Here is an 11,725-nt window from a genome sequence, read left to right as displayed (position 1 = left end):
GAAACACAAATTTGAAATTTGAACACATGACTCCATTGCTCAAATCCACTCAGTGTCTTTCCATCGTCTGAGGTGAAACCCAAGCATTTTGGAGCAGGGTGCCAGATGGTTCTCTGTCACCCTCCCAGCTCATCTCCTGCATCCCACACAGGCCCCCGAGACTTTGGGACAGAGGACATTGTATTTTCAAATTGGTAAGAGTAGACCCCTACATCACATACCAAAATGAGTCCCCTTAGATTACAGACCTGAATGTAGAAATTAAAATGGTAAAACCACTAGATAGAAACACATCTGATGGCACGATGGAGAAAGGAGAAAGGCACATCTAATGTTAGGTGACAAAACAGCACATAAAACCAGTCTTAGAATACATTCTCTGTTTTACTTTTAAAGAAGTGAACAAGCAAAGACTGGACAGTCATTTCCCAAAATGATAACTCATCATGGATGATTTTAATTTTCTCTTATTTTCCGTATTTTCCTAATTTCTACAAAAGTCATGTGTGGCTCTTAAAATAAGAGAAATGTCCTCCACAAGAAGCGCTAAATGCTCTCCCCCACGCAGCCACAAGGGACAGCCCCACACCAGGCCTCAGCCCGTGTGGACTTGCTTGGGTTCCATGGTGGCCCTGGGCACAGAGCCCACCGAGTGTTTGGGGCTGGCGGCCGTACACGTTCTTTACAGGGTAGTGTCAGGGCTCTCCTCAATTCTAACAAGATGGGCAATTTTGAGGACAGCTCTGCAGAACAAGTGAACTTGCAGTTTGCTTCTTGGCTCTGGCATCTGCCCTTGGGTTCGTGGACACTGCATTGCTGCTGGCACGGTGTCCCTCCCTTTCTGCAGAGGCCATGAGGCCCCCTCACTAGTGCGTTTCTCCCTCTGTGACATCAAGCTCACATGCCAAGGGGCAGTCATGAGGGGACCAGGCTGGCCAAAGAACACTGATGGTGTAGGGGCCCCATCCTGGCCCCTGGACATGGAGGTGGAAAGGCAGGATTGCAGGGGGGTGTGTGTGCACATATGTGTGTGTGCCTGTGTGTACACGAGTGTATTGTGTGTGCAGTGTGTGCATGTGTGCACATGTGTGAGTGCGTTTGTAGACGTATGTGCATGTGTGTGGAGTGGGGGTGGCGGGCTGCAGAGAGTCCAAGGTTGTGGGAAAAATCAGAGGACACTTGGGGAGGGGTGTCCAGAGCCGGGGCAGGGAGTGGCACAGGACTCCAACGACGCGCCTGAGCACACCTGCTCCAGGCGCTGTCTGCTCACCCGTCTGCAGACCTGGGTGTGCGTGCGATGGGTTCCCGAGCGGTTTGATCGTGCCCGGGGCGCCCTCTGGTGGCCAATATTGTGCTCTACGTCCGGAGACCCAGAATTTACCCGCCTAGAAAGCTCCAGCAGGCAGGAAACGCGCGGAGCATCTCTCAGGGTCCTGCTCCCTGGCACAAGAGCAGACTTTGATTGCTACCCACGAAGGCAGGAATGCGGAGGCAATGTGTGCGCTCAGGGCACCATCTGGGCCTCCTCAGCCAGCCTGGATTACAAAACAAGGCTCTGTCCTTTCATCATCAAAGCAGGTGTGGTCCTGAGAGCTCACCTCTTGGCGTTCCTCCTCAGTTTTCCACCTCCTGTGTAAGTCCAAGACCCGGGCCAAAGAGTCAGCCTCCTGGAGAGACAACCGTGAGGCTGGTCATCCAGCGGAGGCCTTGCTCTGCTGTGCTCGCTTTGCCTGCCGCGTGGGCGCCGTGAGGACCGGGCCATCTCTGCACCCCCCACCCCCCGCGTGGAGCAGGTGCCGCAGAGCCACCCCCGGGGGAAGGGGGGAAGGAAGCTGTCTCCCTGACACCCACCCCATGTCCCCGACACAGGGGCTCATGTGGCCCAGCTCTTCCTCCTGTATCCATGCAGCTCATGCGTGTGTGCGCACACAGACACACATGCACACCTCCTCACACGTGTGTGCACACACACCCCTACATCTCCCCAAGACGTGCCCACAAGGACAAAGTTAGGGAAGAGCACACGAAAGAAGTATTTGAAAATTTCCAAGAGGTGTCACATCTCTTCACCACCATGCTCTTGCCTCTAAGGGCTCCCCGGCCAGTTCTGCTGGAGCCTCTGTTTTGAAAGAGCAAGTTTGTTAGAAAACAGTTTGGTCCTAATGCAGACTTTGCATTTGTTTCAGTATGATTTCATCCACTGGAAACATTGGGTGAAAGCAACAGACTACGCCCAGTGGGCCCGAGCCGAATGGGAACACAGAATGCACACACGCCCTGGTGTGTGTGCCAGCCACGCCCAGCCCTGCTGCCACAGCTGATGGGGCCGGGACACACTGCCCCCAGGACGGGGCCCTTTGGCATATCAGACATTTCAAGCTGAAGGAATTTGAGGAATAGCAGGAGTAGGAAGGCTTTTCTGGCCTTCCCTGGGAACAGGCCATGAGATCCTCCCGAAAGAGGTGCTCTCCCTGAACCTGGGGGGTGGCCTTGCTGTTCCTCAGTCTGCTGCACTCAGCCCATACGCTCATCCTATCACTGTTCCCATGACTTTCCAGTCTTCAGCAAACCCAGGGGTCCCCACTCCCTTTTGAGTGTCAAGTAAAATCTAGGTTAAATAAATGTGCACGCTTTTCTTTTGTTAATCTATCTTTTGTTACAGGGCCCCAGCCAAAAACTCAAAAACATGCAGAAGAAGCAGGTATTTTTCTTCCCCTACACAACTTCTGATGTGCTTGCAGGTAAATCCCCCCCCACACACACACACTTCACAAGGGGTCACGGGCGGACCCCAAGGTCCACCTCCACAGGAAAGCGCCAGGGTTCTGGTGGCAAAGTGGCAAAGTGATGTTCGTGTAGTTCTTAACCACTCAACATGTGCACAACTGTGTTCGTGTTTTTTACACTCATTTCTTAATGTGTCACTGAGGCAGTGTTCAAGTGCTGGGCCTCTCACCGCCATTTTTCCCAAAACCTCTGTGGCTTTTTGAGGCACAATCGTGCAGGGCATGGTGATTTCTAGGACTAGATATGATATATTACAGCAGAGCTGGCTACAAACATACATACAGGACAAAGAATCAAAATCAAGGCCGGGCGCGGTGGCTCACGCCTGTAATCCTAGCACTCTGGGAGGCCGAGGTGGGCGGATCGTTTGAGCTCAGGAGTTCGAGACCAGCCTGAGCAAGAGCGAGACCCCATCTCTACCAAAAATAGAAAGAAATTATATGGACAGCTAAAAATATATATAGAAAAAATTAGCCGGGCATGGTGGTGCATGCCTGTAGTCCCAGCTACTCGGGAGGCTGAGACAGGAGGATCGCTTGAGCTCAGGAGTTTGAGGTTGCTGTGAGCTAGGCTGATGCCACGGCACTCACTCTAGCCTGGGCAACAGAGTGAGACTCTGTCTCAAAAAAAAAAAAACAAAATCAAGATAGCTCTGGAATTTAAGTTTTGAGGTAATACCTCTTCTGTGAGCACATTTTAATAAGAGATAAAATATAAAAAGAGAATGTTAGAAAGAGCAAGGTTAAAAATCATAATCAATAACTCCTGGGTCTGAAAAAAAGAGCAGCAACATAAAGTCGGCCCGGCTGAAGTTTAGATCCCACCACGGAGCAGGAACAGGAAAAAACTTAAAACAACAAAAATAAAAAGCATCTTGGAAATTAAGGCATGCTAGCAATGTTTCTAATGGAGATATTTGAGAACGATCAGAATTTCTTCAATAAAAGAATAGAAAAATAAGCTGTGAAATATTCATTTATTGTTAGTCTATATAGCAGTTAAAACAGTAAGAGCTATGTCTATTGGCGTGTATAAGTCCCCAAAATGTTACACTGAGTGGGGGAAACTGTTGTAGAATGACATACACAGTGACATCATTTGTTGAAAACATTTTATAATTTAAAAAATATTATGTATCAGTGGTTGGTGAATTACTGCCTGAGGACCAAATTCAACCTGCCGCCTGTTTGTGTAAATAAAGTTTTATTGAAACAAGGCTGTGCATGCCCATTGGCTTGTACATTGTCTGTGGCTCGTTCACGCACAACAACAGAGCTGACCAGTTGCCACAGAGACCATATGCTCACAAAGCCTAAAATATTTATGATCTGATCCTTTACAGAAAAAAACTGCTGACCCCACATTACACATTATTTATGTATATGCACACATATGCTATAAAATGTAAAAATAAAAATATGCTTGGGATTAATCTTACCTCAAACTTGAGAATAGTAGACTTCTCCAGGAGAGACGAAGGGAAGGAAAATGGGGCCAGAGAAGGGTGCTTAAGGGCTCTCCAACTGTATGTAGTATTTTTTCATTTAAAGAAATGTCTTAAGCAAACATGGTAAAAATAATGATTTGCTTAAATGGGTAATGAGTACACAATTATTAATTAAATTCTCTGTACTTTTCAGTATTTTAAAAATATTTTATAAGAAAGAGTATTCTGAGAGGGGAAAAAATGAGGTCAGTCTCTGTGCCTGGTGGGAACAGTGTCCGCCCTGTGTTTTTATGTGACAATCTCAGGGTGCAACACTGTGTGTCTGTTGCGCCAGTGATTGTGTAGAAAGAAAAGGAATCCCTCTTTTTATTTATTTATTTATTTATTTTTTTGAGACAGAGTCTCACTTTGTTGCCCAGGCTAGAGTGAGTGCCGTGGCGTCAGCCTAGCTCACAGCAACCTCAAACTCCTGGGCTCAAGTGATCCTTCTGCCTCAGCCTCCCGAATAGCTGGGACTACAGGCATGCACCACCATGCCCGGCTAATTTTTTCTATATATATTTTTAGCTGTCCATATAATTTCTTTCTATTTTTAGTAGAGATGGGGTCTCGCTCTTGCTCAGGCTGGTCTCGAACTCCTGAGCTCAAACGATCCGCCCACCTCGGCCTCCCAGAGTGCTAGGATTACAGGCGTGAGCCACCGCGCCCGGCCTCCTCTTTTTAGAAAGAATAACTTTTTAACACCTTTTTGTGTTTTGGAAATTTTTTACCATGTGACTGTACTAAGATAAAAAACTAAGCACTAAAAAGAATGACTAGGAACATGACACTTAATCTCCTTTTATGCCAGATGTTATTTTCGGACTTGTCACACTATCTCAAGATCGTTTGCCCTTACCAACTGCAAAAAAACTTGGGGCTGTTTTAATCACTCGGTCAACAGGCATTTGCTAAGCGTCTGCATATCCAGGAATACACGCTACTCAGCCCTTTATTTATGGAAATATGCATCATAACTCTCATCTCCGAGAACACAGTCATGAAGCAAGAATGTGTGATGCAGATGTGGAAATCACGCTCCCATGCGCCAGGAACGGCTGAGTTGGAGACGTGAGTGAACAGATTTACACTCCAGCTCACACGTGTGTTCCTGGGTGCTGCAGCTGGTCGCAAGGGGCCTGTCTCCGAGACGAATGCCGCGTGCCTGTGCCCTGGGAGCACAGCTCGCCTCAGAGAAGCCAGATGGTTCTTAAATTAGAAAGGCTACCGCGGTTCTTCCTTGCGCTGGAGTAAAAGTAGCAGCTTTACTCATCACCTCGCCCTGTGGCAGGTGCCTGGCCCCCTCCAACGCAGCCTGAGCCTGTGGGGGGCATCACAGCCGGTCTGCACCCCAGGGGGCAGAGGAGGGGAAATGCCGGGCTGCGTCTGCTTGTCGAGTAGCTCATCAGCCACTCACTGGGCCCGGCCCACGCCTCGGGTCCTTGTCGAGGGTAAAGCGCTGGTGCCATCTCTGCTCTCTGTTTCCCTGAGAGGCAAATGGCCTTACTTTTATTTCTAGTTGAGTCAATTAAAAAAAAAAAAAAAAAAAAACACCATTGCCTTTCTAGCTGTCTGGATGACCAAGTAGAGCTCCTGGGAAACTAGCCCTTAAGTGATGGGTCTGAAGTTGTGCTTCACAGGTAATCTTATTACTGTGCCCTGTGTATTGCCCTAAATAATGAATCAGACACTGTCTCCACTGTAGAAACGCCCATCCTACTGGAAGCAAAAGGGAACGCTGTTCTCCCCACTCGGGGGTGCGGCCCAAGTGTGAGTGATGCAGTCCCTGTCAGTATAATCACCTTTTGGCGAAATCCCTTCCTTAAAGATGTGAATCTTGATCTAGCGCATCACTTTGAAATGCCATATTCATAGTATCATGTACACTTCCAACTTAACGTCCTACAGCACCCTGGGTACACATGCGGCACGAGTCACCTCACACTCTAGACTAGAAATGGCAGGAAGAACGCTAACCTTGTCCTTGAAGATTTTCTCAGTCATCTCTAGTACATAGTGCGTGTGTGTAGAGGACCTGGTAGGGTGTAGGAATGAATGAAAAGAGGGAATATTTATTTTCCCCACTTCAAGTGACCAGCAGTCAGCGCCACTCACGCAGCAAATGCCACGCACACATCATTTACTTTATCCGTTACAGTAAACCCGTGTGCCAGAAATCACCTGTTTTATTTACAGGCAGACAGAGCCTCAGAGAGATTAAATAATGTACAGTTTTACATCTCGTAGGCACCGGAGCTGGGATTCAAACTCACTTCAGAACCTGGGCTTTTCTAGCACACACTGTGGCCCTCTGTCCTCTCATTCTCTCCGGTGTTTTCCGCCCAACAGGTGAGGCATGGTGAAGACACTTGGTGCCCAGGGCCCAGGCCTCTTGGGGACGCTTCCTTGAGGGAAACAAGGCAGGAGGAGAGACTCAGGTCACACCTGGATGGCCCACACCGCCTCTTCCTCCTCTCCTCATTTGCTAACCACGCGCAGGTTTACCTGGAGGCAGGAGGAGCGTGTCCTGTTTATGTTCTCTGGCGTGCTGCCCTTCACGTCTGTGGTTCATCAGATGGGCAGCACGTGCCGTGTGTGCTGTAGGACGTACCTTCCCCGGCCGCTGTCACAAAGTGCCACACACCGAGTAGCTTCAAACCACGGAAATTTCTTCCCTCACAGTTCTGGAGGCCAGAAGTGCAAAATCAAGGTGTCGGCAGGGCTGTGCCCCTCTGAAGGTCCCTCGTTGTCCCACTAGCTTCTACGTGGCAGCTGTGGCTCATGGCTGAAGCTGTGGCCCTCTTTCTGCCTTTAGCCACCACGTGGCCACTTTCTTTGTGCATTTCTGTGTCTGTGTCCTGATCTCCTCTCTTCGTATAGGGACACCAGTCATGTGGGTTAGGGCCCAGTGAGACCTTGTCTTAACTAATTACATGTGCAAAGGCCCTATTTCCAAATAAGGTCATGTCCCCAAGTCCTATCTGAAGGTAGACTTCAGCCTATCTTTTGGGGCGGATGACAGCCAGCCTGTAATGCACATCACAGGTGGGGGGAGCTGTGATGACCCCTCCCTTGTGTCGTGCAAGGACCATGGAGGCTCCAGCGCCCAGCTCTGTGTCCCCGCACGGTCGCTGCTGCGGCCCCGCCTGTTCCTGGTGCGCCCTTCCCACAGGCTGCCCTCCCCGGGGACCACGCTGGCCGCGGCCCTCACCATGCCCGCCTCTTGTCCACCCTCTGCGAGCTTCCCCTTTCCCACCAGGGTAAGTATCCATCTAGGACCCTTCCTCCTCCTCTTTCCGGGGGCGCTGGCACCAGATTCGTCCCCACCCTGCACCCTGTGTGCCAGCAGAGCACTCCATGACACAGTGATTCCAACATTGCCTCCCAGGGGTGCCACGGAAAACGGGAAGAAAGATGAAAAAATAGGAAAGGAAGAATACAGTGTACTGAAAGCAAAAGACAGAAAGAAACAGTAAAATGAAGATTTTAAGTGGAGAGGAAGAGGAAAAAAAAGTCAAAAAGAGAAAGAATGGGGAGGAGTTTATGAAACGAGTTAAATGAAAACAAGCAGAGTTTGTTAAAATACCTTCCAGGCCTTCTCGCTAAAAATAAACATGTAAAAGTAAGCCAGTCACAAAGACACACACTGTAGAACTCCACTTGCGTGCGCCCCTGGGGTAGCGGAATCAGCGCAGAGAGAGGACCGGGGTGCCCGGCGGGCACGTACGTGGTGGGGGTCAGCGTGTAATGGGGACAGAGCTTCGGTTGTGCAAGATGAAAAAGTTCTGGCTGCGCAACACTGTGAGTGTGCTTCACACTACTCCACTGTGCACTTAAAAATGTTTAAAGTGGTACATTTTATGTTATGTGTATTTTACCACAATTTAAAAACATAAAAAATAAAAACAGATAAATAGATAAACGTATGATGTGTTCTTCAGTGCAGCAGACAAATGGCGCGCCTTTGCGCCTGCCTACCCCTCTGGCACCGAACCTTGTGCGCGCTTCTTTCTGTGCTACCTGGTACAAGCTACCCCGGGGCTGGCTTCCCCGAGCCGGTTTCCACCCACGCCGGAGCTTCCCGGGGATGTCCATGGAATCCAAGGCCGACCTGGACAGAGCGCAGGTGGCTCTAACTTGGAGAGAGAGACTTTTTTGCCTGAGGGAAAATGACAGTGGTCTCGCAGAAGAGCATTTGGCAGACAGTTTGGAAGGGAGGCCTCTCTGTAGAGGACGGAGCCTGGTGTGCAGACGCGGCACCGTCCGGCCCCGCGCAGGCGGCTTCCTCCGGCAGCTCGCGGGAGGCACCGGGGTGGCTCCCGCGCACGCCTCCTCCACCGCGGGGCAATAAGGTCCGCGGGGAGAGCTGCCCGCACGGACGTGCCAGGGGTATTGAGAAGTCACGGGCAGAGAAAAAAGAGCAAATTGTGGCTTTAACCAGGGTGCAGAATCGACCATAGAAGGACTCTATTGTTTATCTCGTTGCATCAAAGTTGTCACTCCGTGGATCCCTCAGAGGCATCAGTGATATGCAAGGTTTTATAGACCGTTCCCAATGTTAGGAGGTGCTGGAGCTAATTACTAACCCCCCCAAAGCTTCTGAGAGAGTTATCAATGAAGGAAAACCCTTCCTTCACTGAAATCCAGACCTTTGAAAAACAACATCAAGGCTCACAACAGAGCGTTTTTAACCAAATGTGCTGTAGCAGAATCCAGATTTCTTCCCCAGATACCTTATTCCCTCAGAGGACAAATAGCTACATTTTCTTCAGCAGCTGCTTTGTACTGAGCTCGGTAGGGCGGAAGCAGACCCCAGAACTGCGGTCGGGGACTCCCATTTTGCTGCTTCCACGTGGGTGACCTTGGACCTTGGGCTCCAGGGTGAGGAGCAGGAGGAATGCAGCCCTGTGAGTACCCAGATAGTCAAATGTCAAACGAGGTACACACAGTGTTCTGAAACAAAGCTGCAATTATTACAGCTCTTTATTACTTACCAGAAGAAATGATCACAACTCCAACCTCTTTCTGACTTTTTCTGTTAAACTGTAATGCCGGTTTGTAAGTTCTATGAGCAGAGATGAGCGTTGGCACCCATAATCGTTTACCTGATTTCATGTACTGATTCCACGCTGCTCTTACCACTGCTGACCAACAGGGGGTGTTCATGAACAGCTCGACTGTGGTTGTCATCAATAATGATCATTAAAGAAAGAAATATTTAGGCCGGGCGCGGTGACTCACGCCTGTAATCCTAACACTTTGGGAGGCCGAGGCGGGAGGATGGTTTAAGCTCAGGAGTATAAGATCAGCCTGAGCAAGAGTGAGACCCCGTCTCTACTAAAAATAGAAAGAAATTAGCAGGACAACTAAAAATACATAGAAAAAATTAGCCGGGCATGGTGGCACCTGCCTGCAGTCCCAGCTACTCGGGAGGCTGAGGCAGAAAGATTGCTTGAGCCCAGGAGTTTGAGGTTGCTGTGAGCTAGGCTGACACCATGGCACTCTAGCCCAAGCAACAGAGTGAGACTGTCTCAAAAAAAAAAAAAAAAAATTAGTTAAATCTTACAGAGCTTTTAACAGACTCAATAATTTCACTTATGTATTCTCAAGTCTCAAAACTAGTTTACCTAAATGTCTACAAATGAACATTAAAGGATATAGATGTATCTTTAAGCCAACTCTTAACTTGAAGCATAGCATATATACAGAAATGTTCACAAATCCCAAGTGTAAGCTGCATACATTTTCACAAAGGTTAACACATACTTGGGACCATACCCCCCGCCAAGATACAGAACATCACCAGGAGATACCTTCATGCTAACTCTTCCCAGACATTATCCCACCTCAGTTCTAAACTTCATGCAAATGGAATTATATAACGCACCTGGATTCCTTTGCTCAATATTAAGTTCACAAGATTGTCCGTATTCTGAGCGTAGCAATGTTCCATGGGGAGTGTGCCCACTCCACTGTGTGAATGAATATACCATGATGCTATACGAGTCCAAATGACTGCAAACAAGCATTTGGGCTGCTTCTGGTTTGGGGCAATCATAAACGATGTTGTGATGAACCTTCTTGTGCATGTCTTTCAGCACACATCTGAATGCATTTCTGACAGCTGTGTATTTAGGAGTAGAATTGCTGGGTCGTAGAGTATGCACATACTAAACTTCAGGATATATTGCCAAGCAGGTTTCCAAAAAGGTTGTAGAGTTTACCCTCCCACGGACGGCATCTGAAAGTTCTGTTGCGCCACATCCTGACCAACATTCGATATCATAAATGTATTTATTTATTGCATGAAATTATTGTGGTTCTTGATGTAGAGCTTTGCTAGAGTTTTCCAAACGGTATAACCTTAACCAGACACCAGGAAAAGAGTATCAAGACTTAAGAACTGGATAAATTACAAGGATGCCGAATATGTATTTACCATAAAGTATTCTATTGCAAGGGTCCCAACCTATGGTGAGTTGTATAATTATTTCATTATATATTACAATGTAATTATAATAGAAATAAAGTGCACAATAAATGTAATGCGATTGAATCATCCCAAAACCATCTCCCCTTCTCTGGTCTGTGGAAAAATTATCTTCCATGAAAATAGTCGCTGGTGCCAAAAAGGTTGGAGACTGCTGTTCTGGTGGATCTCTTAAGACATTTTTCAAATTGGGGAGGTCTATTCTTTTTTTCTTTTTCTTTTTTTTTGAGACAGAATCTGGTTTTGTCACACTGCGTAGAGTGAAGTGGTGTCATCACAGCTGACTGCAACCTTAAACTCCTGGCCTCAAGAGATCCTCCTGCATCAGCCTCCCAAGTAGCTGGGACTACAGGTGTGTGCCATGGTGCCCGGCTAATTTTTCTATTTTTAGTAGAGACAGAGTCTTGCTCTTGCTCAGGCTGGTCTTCAACTCCTGAGCTCAAGTGATTCTCCCGCCTCCCAGAGTGCTAGGATTACAGGCAGAGCCACCGAGCCCAGCCCTCAGAGGTCTTTTCCTGACCAATGGAAGGCGTGTGGCTACAGTTCTTTTGCTTTATTCTTATACCTAGCAATCCCATACTAAATTTCAATTGCTGCAGTGACTAATCCCCAAGTCCTAACCAAGCATCCCTGTTGGGAAGGCAAAGACAGTCCAACTTCATGTCAGAACCAAGTCTCCTGCACACTTAGGAGGCGTCTTCTCAAAGCTGGGCAGGCAGGAGAGCATCACTCCCCACATCTCACCATCCCAGAGGTGGCCTCAGTAGTACCAACTCCAGTATCTTTCAGTGCTGTCTCAAAACGAAATCAGGAAGTAAGGAAGGGGCGGGAAGGAGAGAGTGCAAAGGCTGACAGTGTCTGATTTGCCTTTTCTTCCGACACTAATGTCGAGGGTGCATGTTCTGCTCAGGCCCAGCTCACGAGTACTGAAGAGTTAGAGGTACTTCTGCAGTGCGCAGAAT

Source organism: Eulemur rufifrons, chromosome 4 (genome assembly GCF_041146395.1).
Source record: "Eulemur rufifrons isolate Redbay chromosome 4, OSU_ERuf_1, whole genome shotgun sequence".
Taxonomy (NCBI): Eukaryota; Metazoa; Chordata; class Mammalia; order Primates; family Lemuridae; genus Eulemur; species Eulemur rufifrons.
Note: the sequence above shows the minus strand (reverse complement) of the source record.